This window comes from Hemitrygon akajei, chromosome 11 (assembly GCF_048418815.1).
Source record: "Hemitrygon akajei chromosome 11, sHemAka1.3, whole genome shotgun sequence".
In the NCBI taxonomy this organism is placed as follows: domain Eukaryota; kingdom Metazoa; phylum Chordata; class Chondrichthyes; order Myliobatiformes; family Dasyatidae; genus Hemitrygon; species Hemitrygon akajei.
Window position 1 is genome coordinate 84,241,520 of NC_133134.1, and position 13,033 is coordinate 84,254,552.

Below are 13,033 nucleotides of genomic sequence, written 5' to 3' on the forward strand. Positions count from 1 at the left end.
TTCTCACAACCATGCCGTCTGTTCACACTACCAAGGGCCAGGAGGTATGAAAGCCTTAAGAACCCACACCACCAGGTTCAGAAACTGGACTTCCCTGCAAGCATTTGGTTCTTGAATCGACCTGCACAGTCCCAACCCTACCTCGGCAATAGAACGCTGCAGACCACCCCCTCTCCCTACCGAGTCAGACCACCTCTGACCCTACCGAGTCGGACCACCCCTCTCCCTACCGAGTCGGACCAACCCTCTCCCTACCGAGTTGGACCACCCCTCTCCCTACCGAGTCGGGACCAACCCTCTCCCTACCGAGTCGGACCACCCTCTCCCTACCGAGTCGGACCAACCCTCTCCCTAACGAGTCGGACCACCCCTCTCCCTACCGAGTCGGCACCACCCCTCTCCCTACCGAGTCGGACCACCCTCTCCCTACCGAGTCGGACCACCTCTGACCCTACCGAGTCGGACCACCCTCTCCCTACCGAGTCGGACCACCCCCCTCTCCCTACCGAGTCAGACCACCTCTGACCTACGAGTCGGGACCACCCCCTCTCCCTACCCGAGTCAGACCATCCCTCTCCCTACCGAGTCAGACCACCTCTGACCCTACCGAGTCGGACCACCCCTCTCCCTACCGAGTCAGACCACCCCTCTCCCTACCGAGTCAGACCACCCCTCTCCCTACCGAGTCAGACACACCTCTGACCCTACCGAGTCGGACCATCCCCTCTCCCTACCGAGTCAGACCACCCCTCTCCCTACCGAGTCGACCACCCCTCTCCCTAACGAGTCAGACCATCCCTCTCCCTACCGAGTCGGACCACCCCTCTCCCTACCGAGTCAGACCACCTCTGACCCTACCGAGTCGGACCATCCCCTCTCCCCTACCGAGTCAGACCATCCCTCTCCCTACCGAGTCAGACCACCCCTCTCCCTACCGAGGTCAGACCACCTCTGACCCTACCGAGTCAGACCACCCCTCTCCCTACCGAGTCGGACCATCCCTCTCCCTACCGAGTCAGACCACCCCTCCTCCCTAACGAGTCGGACCACCCCTCTCCCCTACCGAGTCGGACCAACCCTCTCCCTACCGAGTCAGACCAACCCTCTCCCTACCGAGTCGGACCACCCCTCTCCCTAACGAGTCGGACCACCCCTCTCCCTAACGAGTCGGACCAACCCTCTCCCTAACGAGTCGGACCAACCCTCTCCCTACCGAGTCGGACCACCCCTCTCCCTACCGAGTCGGACCACCCCTCTCCCTACCGAGTCAGACCACCTCTGACCCTAACGAGTCAGACCACCCCTCTCCCTACCGAGTCGGACCACCCCTCTCCCTACCGAGTCGGACCAACCCTCTCCCTACCCGAGTCGGACCAACCCTCTCCCTACCGAGTCGGACCAACCCTCTCCCTACCGAGTCAAACCACCTCTGACCCTAACGAGTCAGACCACCCCCTCTCCCTACCGAGTCGGACCACCCCCTCTCCCTACCGAGTCAGACCACCCCTCTCCCTACCGAGTCAGACCACCCCTCTCCCTACCGAGTCAGACCACCTCTGACCCTACCGAGTCAGACCACCTCTGACCCTAACGAGTCAGACCACCTCTGACCCTACCGAGTCAGACCACCTCTGACCCTACCGAGTCAGACCACCTCTGACCCTAACGAGTCAGACCACCCCTCTCCCTACCGAGTCAGACCACCTCTGACCCTACCGAGTCAGACCACCTCTGACCCCTACCGAGTCGGACCACCCCTCTCCCTACCGAGTCGGACCAACCCTCTCCCTACCGAGTCAGACCACCTCTGACCCTAACCGAGTCAGACCACCTCTGACCCTACCGAGTCGGACCACCCCTCTCCCTACCGAGTCGGACCACCCCTCTCCCTACCGAGTCGGACCACCTCTGACCCTACCGAGTCAGACCACCTCTGACCCTAACGAGTCAGACCAACCCTCTCCCTACCGAGTCGGACCACCCCTCTCCCTACCGAGTCGGACCACCCCTCTCCCTACCGAGTCAGACCACCTCTGACCTACCGAGTCAGAACCACCTCTGACCCTAACGAGTCAGACCCACCCCTCTCCCTACCGAGTCGGACCACCCCTCTCCCTACCGAGTCAGACCACCTCTGACCCTAACGAGTCAGACCACCCCTCTCCCTACCGAGTCAGACCACCTCTGACCTACCGAGTCAGACCACCTCTGACCCTAACGAGTCAGACCACCCCTCTCCCTACCGAGTCGGACCACCTCTGACCCTACCGAGTCAGACCACCTCTGACCTAACGAGTCAGACCAACCCTCTCCCTACCGAGTCGGACCACCCCTCTCCCTACCGAGTCGGACCACCCCTCTCCCTACCGAGTCAGACCATCCCTCTCCCTAACGAGTCAGACCACCTCTGACCCTACCGAGTCGGACCAACCCTCTCCCCTACCGAGTCGGACCACCCCTCTCCCTACCGAGTCGGACCACCCCTCTCCCTACCGAGTCAAACCACCCCTCTCCCTACCGAGTCGGACCACCCCTCTCCCTACCGAGTGCGGACCACCCCTCTCCCTACCGAGTCAGACCATCCCTCTCCCTACCGAGTCAGACCCACCCTCTCCCTACCGAGTCGGACACCCCTCTCCTACCGAGTCGGACCACCCCTCTCCCTACCGAGTCGGACCAACCCTCTCCCCTACCCCGAGTCGGACCACCCCTCTCCCTACCGAGTCGGACCACCCCTCTCCCTAACGAGTCAGACCACCCCTCTCCCACCCGAGTCGGACCACCCCTCTCCCTACCGAGTCGGACCAACCCTCTCCCTACCGAGTCAGACCACCCCTCTCCCTACCGAGTCGGACCACCCCTCTCCCTACCGAGTCGGACCAACCCTCTCCCTACCGAGTCGGACCAACCCTCTCCCTACCGAGTCAGACCACCCCTCTCCCTAACGAGTCGGACCACCCCTCTCCCTACCGAGTCAGACCACCCCCTCTCCTACCGAGTCAGACCACCTCTGACCCTACCGAGTCAGACCACCCCTCTCCCTACCGAGTCAGACCACCCCTCTCCTAACGAGTCGGACCACCCCCTCTCCCTACCGAGTCAGACCACCTCTGACCCTACCGAGTCAGACCACCCCTCTCCCTACCGAGTCGGACCAACCCTCTCCCTACCGAGTCGGACCACCCCTCTCCCTACCGAGTCAGACCACCCCTCTCCCTACCGAGTCGGACCACCTCTGACCCTACCGAGTCAGACCACCCCTCTCCCTACCGAGTCAGACCACCCCTCTCCCTACCGAGTCAGACCACCCCTCTCCCTACCGAGTCGGACCACCCCTCTCCCTAACGAGTCGGACCACCCCCTCTCCCTACCGAGTCAGACCAACCCTCTCCCTACCGAGTCGGACCAACCCTCCTCCCTACCGAGTCAAACCACCCCTCTCCCTACCGAGTCGGACCACTTCTTACCATTGATTTGTCTTGGACTGTTTTTGCACTAATGTCGTGTTTTCACACGACCATTTTAAATCTTGAATGATATCATTGATATCTAGTTTATGTTGTCTGTCGCTATCTGCCTGTGACACTGCTACGAGCAGCTTTCTCATTCAGTGTTCACGTGACTGTAAACCACACTTGCCCCTGACTTGACTACGGTAATCCATGACCCAGTGATCTCTGTCTCTCGCGGTACACAACCCACACCTAAACTGGTACCAGTGTCACTGAACAAAGACTCTACCTCTGTCCGGTCCACATCTAAACTCTCTGGGCCCGTCCAGTCCAGGAGCAGAAACTTCAACCCCCCGCAGATGCTGCCTGCCTGGCACCGACCATCTGCGTGTCGCTGGTGATTCCAGAAATCCTTGCAGCATGGTAATCTAACGTTACAGAGTGCCAGTGGCCTTGTGATTGAGCTCGGGGTTCAGTTCCCTGCTGCTGTCTAGAAGGAGTTTGCACGCTCTCCTTGTGACCCTGTGGGTTTCCTCCGGGTGATCTACGTTCCTCCCACATTCCAGAGACGTACAAGTTGGGATTAGTAAGTCGTGGGCGTGCTTGCTGGAAATGTGGCAACGCCTGCAGGCTTCCCCTTGGGCTGTGTTGTTCGCTGATGCACAGAATACATTTCTCTGTATGATTCAAATGGTAAATAGTCTAAACTATACGTTTATCTATTTCACTCTCATATTCTGCAACTCCGGACACTCCCCAGACCTTTACCCTGTCATCGTGAGAGAGAGGCCCTTCAGCCCACTGCTTCCGTGCTGACCAGCAACCACACAATTACACTAATCCCCTTTTTTATTCCCCCTCAACTCTTCCCCCAGATTCTCACCCCCCCCCCCACCTACACACCTTGAGGAAGGGGGGCTGATTTACAGCAGCCAATTAATTCACCGACCCTGCACATCATTGATCTGTGGGAGGGAACTGGGGGAAAGCCGCTCATTCTCAGGGTTTGCAGACACACCACACCCAACACTCATGTGTTCGAACCCAGTCACTGTGGCTCTACCCCTAGCTTCTCACTGGACAATTCCCCACTGCCCTACTGTCAGACCCAGCTCAGGACCAGGACACAGCTCACTAGTGCACACTCACATACAGCTCGCTCTCGTGGAACACTCAAGCACACCTTAAAGCTCTGTTCACACTAACACTATCCAGGTTACAGTTTCAAGTTCCTGGGTGTTAACATTTCTGAGGATCTACCCAACATATTGATGCAATTACAAAGGAGGCTGTATTTCACTGGCAGTTTGAGGAGAATTGCATGTCACCAAAGGCTCTCGCAGATTTCTCCAGATGTACCGTGGGGAGCATTCTAACCGGCTGCATCACCGTCTGGAATGGAGGGGCCACGGCACAGGGTCGGAAAAAGCTGCAGAAAGTTGTAAACTCGGCCAGCTCCGTCATGGGCTCCAGCCTCCCCAGCATCGAGGGACACCTTCGAAAGTTGATGCCTCAAAAAGACAGTATTTATCCACAAGGCCCCCCCACCCCCATCGCCCAGAACATGCCCCTCTTCTCATTGCTTCCATCAGGAGGGGGTACAGGAGCCTGAAGACACACACTCAACATTTCAGAAACATTTTCCTCTGCCATCAGATTTCTGAATGGACAATGAACCCATAAACACTCTCTTGTTGTTTTTTCTTTTGTTGCTGTCTGATTGCTCTGCTTATTTGATATATATGTTTCTCATTGTACTTTATAGTTCTCTTTTGCTCATGTATTCCTGCCGTTAAAAACAACAGATTACACCACAGATGTCCGTGATCTTAAAGACGATTCTGATTCCGAGTCACACGTGGACTCAGTTCCCAGCTCAAACTCACAACTCTCAGTGCACTCGCGCCTCACAATCACTTCTCCAGCGCACACCTCGAGTACACCTCCCCTCCCCAGCGCCGCTCACACCCCCCCGCAGTGCGCACTTTGCTTCGGCTTCTCTGACTCCGCCCCCATCCCCCGAGGGTCAGTTTCTGTCAAAGCGTCAAACAAGAGGTGAACAAACGGTAGAGAAGGCGAGAGCAGCGTGCAGGGAGGAAGGAGAAAGGAGAAAGGAGGAGAGAGGAGAGGGAGAGAGAGGGAGAGGGAGAGGGAGAGAGGGAGAGAGGAGAGGGGAGAGGAGAGAGAGAGAGAGAGAGAGAGAGAGAGAGAGAGAGAGAGAGAGAGAGAGAGAGAGAGAGAGAGAGAGAGAGAGGAGAGAGAGAGAGAGAGAGAGAGAGAGAGAGAGAGAGAGAGAGAGAGAGAGAGAGAGAGAGAGAGAAAGTCCGGGGAGAGAGAGTCAGACAGAAAGACAGACAGGGGAAAAAGCAGGAGCGGTCGGGAGCGCAGCGCTAACCAGCGCCGAGACAAAATTGGGTGCGAAGCCGCGGAAGGAGGTCCCCCTCGCCGGCAAAATGTCTAACTTCACCGGGAACTGGAAAATGAAGAGTAGTGAGAACTTCGAGGAGCTTCTGAAAGTGCCTGGGTGAGTGGGGGAGAGGAGGGGGGGGGGTAGAGAGTTGGGAGAGGGAAAGGGGGGAGAGGTAGATAAAGGGGTAGGACGCGAGGTAGCGGAGAGGGGGAGTCAGGAAAAGGGATAAAGAGAGAGATGAGGAAGAACGGAGAAGGGGAGAGGCAGATAAAGAGAGAGAAAAGGGGGGGGAGTCACGGGAGAGAGGAAGAAAAGGTACATAGAGGGGGAACAAGGTTGGGGAAAGAGGGAGAGAGAAAGTAAGAGTGGGGCAAAAGTGGAGAGAGAGGGAGCGGGAGGGTTGAAATGAGGGTAACACAGCGTGTGTATATGGGTCTCGGATGTTGAGAGGGAAATGGGTGGGAGAATGGAGGGGCTGGCGAGTGAGTGTGAGTGTGTGCTTCTGTGTGAGTGAGTGAGTGCATATTTATGTGTATATATGTGTGTTCGAGCGTGTGTGTCTGTGTGAGTGTAATAACATTTTATGTATTTAACAAACCCCCTCCACTCTCTGTCCTTTCCTCATTCCTTCCTCCTCTCTGTCCATCCCCCCTCACTCTCTCTCCATCACCTCTCAATCTGTGCGTGTCCCTCCTCTCTGTCCCATCCATTTCACTCTCCCTCTCTTTGACCTTACCTTCATTCTCAGTCTATCGCAAACTCTCTCTCTCCTCCTCCTCCCCTCACTCACCTCCTCTCTGGCCGCGGCTCTCTGTTCCCTCCCCACTTGTGTTTGATCTCTCAGTTCCCTTCTTTCTCTCAGATGTGTGTGTGTGTGTGTGTGTGTGTGTGTTGTCTCTGTGTGAGTGTCTGTGGTTGTGTTGTGTGTGTGTTTCTGTCTGCCTGTGTCTCTATATGTGTACGTGTCCGTGGTTGTGTTGCATGTTAAAGTGTGTGTCACACACACAGCCCCATGTCCTTGGGGAGGGGAGGTGTAGACCAGGGATCTCTGAGGAACATGTGCTGGTGGGGTAGGCAGACCCCAACTTTGCACCGTGCAGTGGGGCAAGAGGGTCAGGGACAGATCCTGGGGGGAGGGGGGGTCAGGGAGGGAAACTTTCTGGACCTGCCCCTGACCCTTTGCCCTCTGCACCAGAGGTGGGTCTGCTGCAGAGGAAGATCGCGGTGCAGGCTGCCTCCAACCCCGCCGTGGAGATCAAACAGGACGGTGAGAGCTTCTACATCAAGACAGCCACCAAGGTGAGGACCACTGAAATACGATTCCGGATCGGCGAGGAATTCGAGGAGCAGGACCGTGGACGGCAGGCCCTGCAAGGTGAGACCGTGGGAGTGGAGGGCTAGCAGGAGGGGCACGGAGGTATGAGGGGTGTGGTTGAGGGGGTTGGAGGGAGGGCAGCGGGTGTTCAGAGGGAAGGACTTTGGAGGGAGGCATGGAGATGGACAAGGGAACGGTGGTCAAGGGACAAGTGGCCTTGGCTCCCCAGGCATTCCCTTCGGCGGACATCAGGGTCTTGACACAGTATTTACCATGAGATTAGTGACCGTGGTTACTGTGGGATCAGAATTCCTGGTTTCCATGGGATCAGAGTTCCTGGTTACCGTGGGATCAGTGACCCCAGCTATCATGGATTCAGTGACCCAGGTTACCATGGGATCAGTGACCCCGGTTACCATGGGGTCAGCGATTCCATTGACAACACGGTTACCATGGAGGATGTCAGGGACCCTGGTTACTATGGGGACAGAGTGCTGGTTACCATGGGAAGCAGGACCTCTGGTTGTGCTGGGCATTGGTCCTCTTACCATGGGGTTGGAGGCCCAGTGATGGAGGTGCTGTGGTGACGGTGACAGTTGTCTCCCCGGCAGAGTCTGGTTCGATGGGTCGGCGACAACAAGATGGAGTGTGAGCAGCAGCTGCTGAAGGGACAGGGCCCCAAAACCTCCTGGAGCCGCCAGCTGACAGCCGATGACCAGCTCATCTTGGTGAGTGCTCCCTCACCCTCCCTCCCCTAGCCATCACCCTCCTTAACCTGCACCCTCTCCCTCCCACATTCCCTCACCCTCCCTCACCACCTCCTTCCCTCCCTCACTCTCCTTTACCCTTCCTCCCCTACCATTCATCCTTTCACCTACACCCATTCCCCTCTCACTCCCACACCCCCACCCACACACCTCCCTCATCCTCTGTCACCTACACGCTCTCCCTCCTTCACCCTCCCTCCCCAGCTTTCACCCTCTTTCACCCAGTCCCCACTCTCACTCCCACACTCCAACCACTAAACTCCCTCACCCTCTTTTCTCAACCTCCCTACCTCATCCTCCTTCACCCACCCTCCATCAAATGCTCCCTCACCTTCTCTCCCTCCACTCGCACTCTTCCTTCCTCCATCTGCCACCTACCCTCTCTCCTTCTTCCCTTACCCTATCTCCAACCCTCCCCCCACCAAACCTTTTCTAGTCCTCTCTCCTCACCCCTCTTTCAACATCCTTCCTTACTGCCTCATACAGACTTACCCCCCATCCCTCACCCTCATCCTTCACATTCACTCCCCTCCATCTCACCCACCCTCCTTCCCCCCAAACTGCCCCTTCTTCTCCCATCTCACTCTCCCTGTCCTCCCTCCCTACTCCCTCAATTTTCTTCCTCATTTCTCCATAATCTCCCTCCATCTCCCACACCCTCCCTTCCTAGAGCTGGGTGACCAGAACTGTCACATCACTCCAACTATTGTGTCTGTGCAACTACACATTGATTAAATATAAGCACGCATGCGGGAGACAGCTTTAACGGGTGTATTCACATTGCAGTGACACAGAGAGAGATGCGTAGACAACAGATCAATACATAGTGCTAAGGTGGGGGGGGGGTCATTGCTCTAAAAGAAATAGATCCATACATACATTACACTCCTCTCCCTTCAGTAATGCAACATAAAACTGTAAGGCGGGTTGTGCCTTACGAGCCTGAGTGAATTTTTTGAGGATGTGACTAGACACATTGATGAAGGTAGAGCAGTAGATGTAGTGTATATGGATTTCAGCGAGGCATTTGATAAGGTACCCCAGGCAAGGCTTATTGAGAAAGTAAGGAGGCATGGGATCCAAGGGGAAATTGCTTTGTGGATCCAGAACTGGTTTTCCCACAGAAGGCAAAGATTAGTTGTAGACGGGTCATATTCTGCATGGAGGTCGGTAACCAGTGGTGTGCCTCAGGGATCTGCTCTGGGACCCCTACTCTTTGTGATTTTTATAAATGACCTGGATGAGGAAGTAGAGGGATGGGTTAGTACATTTGCTGATGACACAAAGGTTGGAGATGTTGTGGATAGTGTGGAGGGCTGTCAGAGGTTACAGCGGGACATTGATAGGATGCAAAACTGGTCTGTGAAGTGGCAGATGGAGTTCAACTCAGGTAAGTGTGAGGTGGTTCATTTTGGTAGGTCAAATATGATGGCAGAATATAGTATTAATGGTAAGACTTTTGGCAGTGTGGAGAATCAGAGGGATCTTGGGGTCCGAGTCCATAGGGCACTCAAAGCTGCTGCACAGGTTGACTCTGTGGTTAAGAAGGTGTACAGTGCATTGGCCTTCATCAATCATGGGATTGAGGTTAGGAGCTGACAGGAAATGTTGCAGCTATATAGGACTCTGGTCAGACCCCACTTGGAGTACGGTGCTCAGTTCTGGTCACCTCATTACAGGAAGGATGTGGAAACAATAGAAATGGTGCAGAGGAGATTTACAAGGATGTTGCCTGGATTGGGGAGCATGCCTTATGAGAATAGGTTGAGTGAACTCAATCTTTTCTCCTTGGAGCAACGAGGGATGAGAGGTGACCTGATAGGGGTGTATAAGATGGTGAGAGGCACTGATTGTGTGGATAGTCAGAGGCTTTTCCCCAGGGCTGAAATGCCTAGCACAAGACGGCACAGTTTTAAGGTGCTTGGAAGTAGGTACAGAGGAGATGACAAGGGTAAGTTTTTTTTACGCAGAGAGTGGTGAGTGAGTGGAATGGGCTGCCAGTGATAGTGGTGGAGGCGGAAACAATAGGGTCTTTTAAGAGAAACCTGGATAGGTACATGGAGCTTAGAAAAATAGAGGGCTATGGGTAACTCTAGGTTATTTCTAAAGTAAGTACATGTTCGGCACAGCCTTGTGGGCTGAAGGGCCTGTATTTTGCTGTAGGTTTTCTATGTTTTTATATACAAAACATTCAATTTACTTTTCATAAACCCATATTCCAAGTAATAATGTTTCACAATAACGGTCCGTAACTAACTCCACTGGACTACAGGCTCAGTCTTTTGGGTGGCGCTCTGTTTCTTTCTCCATAGCACCTCTGGAGTGGCATCAGGCTTGGTAGGCGTCTTGTCAACGATAACGTTATTGTAGAGTCTCTGGGTCTGTGGAGTGGCATCAGGCTTGGTAGGTGTCTTGTCAATGATAACGTTATTGTAGAGTTTCTGGGTCTGTGGAGTGGCATCAGGTTTGGTAGGTGTCTTGTCAACGATAACGTTATTGTAGAGTCTCTGGGTCTGTGGAGTGGCATCAGGTTTGGTAGGTGTCTTGTCTAAGATGAGGTTCTCAGTTTCCAGTGTCACGTTGCTGTCAGTGACATCATCACTGAGAGGTAAGTCCGGTGACCGTAATGTGTCCATCTTGTTGGATGCAGTCGACTCAGGTGTGTTCTTCAGTTAAGCATCCAGCGTCTGGTCCACATGACGTCTCCATGTCTGATCTCAACATCCACTGTGTACATCACTGGTCCAGTTCCTGTAACTTCCTCCGGGGTCTCCACTTGTCTTCTCAGTAATCACGCGCGAGGACTTCCTGTCCATCCTTGAAGCCCCTTGCTGATTCACTTGGCAACTGGCTGAACTCTTTATTCTGCACTTCCCTCCAGAGGCCTATGCAAGATCTCAGACTCCTGCTCATGAACATCATCGCAGATGTTTGGTTTGTTGTTGCATGAACAGAGTTTCGATACACAAAAAGGAAATTGTCCACCTTGTGCTGCAGAGAAATGTCCACCTTGTCCATCACTTTAATGGACTTCTTGAAGGTTTGGATAAACCCTTCAGTTAACCCAATTGTTGCTGGATGCTGATGACTTGAAATGTCTGATGCCATTTTTCTTCATGAACAGTCGGAATTCTTCTGACATGTATTGTGGCCCGTTGTCACTCACAATTAGTTCTGGTAAGCCGTTTCAGGTGAAGATAGTCCTCAGGCTGGAGACAGTCTTTGCTGAGCTGGTTGACTTCATTGGTATAACCACCGGTCACTTCGAATGAGCAGCCACAGCAATCGGGAACATGGAGTCCAGCAAAGCCAATATGGGCTCCTTGCCACGGTGAAGGCAGCCACTCCCACAGGTGTAACGGTGCCTATGGGGGTGCATTTTGAACTTTTTGGCAACCTGAACAGCTGTAATCCATGTCTTCAATCTGTTCATCTATTCCCAGCCTCTGGTTAATGCGACCATTTGGACCGCAGTTGCTTGTTGATCTTTCACTGGGAGCTTTGATTGAGTGCCAGTCTAGTTGGATTTTTCTCAACCATTCACACTTGACACATGCTGGCTCCCCACTTTTCAACACAAATCTTTAATGGTTGTGTTTGGCCTCCAAATGTCACACTCACTTTCAGTTTGCTTTGGGAGACACTTTATCAACTGTGTAGGTCTTTAGTATCACTGAGATCTTCTCTAAAACAGTCTGTTGCAGTCAGCATCTGAAATAATAGACAAAGCTGATGATGTAGTCATTTCCAGTTTTACATCAGACACGTCTACTGTGACCCAGATGATCTTGTGATCTGCTTCAGTAACACTATGCAGTTCTAGGCAAGACAGCTCACCTTCGTTGGACTCTGTGTTGTCTGATTCTGTTTCACATTCGGTCACTTTATGTATTTGCTTAGTTTTGTGTCTGAAATTTTTTACTTGGTCTGGCTTTTCTCTTTGATTGTGCATTTTTTCTGACTTGCACACTCTCTGTGTGATCCTATCTGTGACACTTCCTGACGCACACTCTCTGTGTGATCCTATCTGTGACACTTCCTGACTTGCACACTCTCTGTGTGATCCTATCTGTGACACTTCCTGATGCACACTCTCTGTGTGATCCTATCTGTGACACTTCCTGACTTGCAAACTCTCGATGTGATCCTATCTGTGACACTTCCTGACTTGCACACTCTCTGTGTGATCCTATCTGTGACACTTCCTGACTTGCACACTCTCTGTGTGATCCTATCTGTGACACTTCCTGACGCACACTCTCTGTGTGATCCTATCTGTGACACTTCCTGACTTGCACACTCTCTGTGTGATCCTATCTGTGACACTTCCTGACGCACACTCTCTGTGTGATCCTATCTGTGACACTTTCTGACTTGCACACTCTCTGTGTGATCCAATCTGTGACACTTCCTGACTTGCACACTCTCGATGTGATCCTATCTGTGACACTTCCTGACTTGCACACTCTCTGTGTGATCCTATCTGTGACACTTCCTGACTTGCACACTCTCTGTGTGATCCTATCTGTGACACTTCCTGACGCACACTCTCTGTGTGATCCTATCTGTGACACTTTCTGACTTGCACACTCTCGCTGTGATCCTATCTGTGACACTTCCTGACGCACACTCTCTGTGTGATCCTATCTGTGACACTTTCTGACTTGCACACTCTCTGTGTGATCCTATCTGTGACACTTCCTGACTTGCACACTCTCGATGTGATCCTATCTGTGACACTTCCTGACTTGCACACTCTCTGTGTGATCCTATCTGTGACACTTCCTGACTTGCACACTCTCGATGTGATCCTATCTGTGACACTTCCTGACGCACACTCTCTGTGTGATCCTATCTGTGACACTTCCTGACTTGCACACTCTCTGTGTGATCCTATCTGTGACACTTCCTGACGCACACTCTCTGTGTGATCCTATCTGTGACACTTTCTGACTTGCACACTCTCGCTGTGATCCTATCTGTGACACTTCCTGACGCACACTCTCTGTGTGATCCTATCTGTGACACTTTCTGACTTGCACACTCTCTGTGTGATCCTATCTGTGACACTTCCTGACTTGCACACTCT

General features: G+C 53.5%; 1 pseudogene; it reads left to right on the forward strand.

Annotated features, from left to right (window-relative positions):
• Positions 1–5,905: 5,905 nt before the first annotated feature.
• The window catches only part of LOC140736353 (cellular retinoic acid-binding protein 2-like), a 32,383-nt pseudogene continuing 25,255 nt past the window's right edge, over positions 5,906–13,033 (forward strand).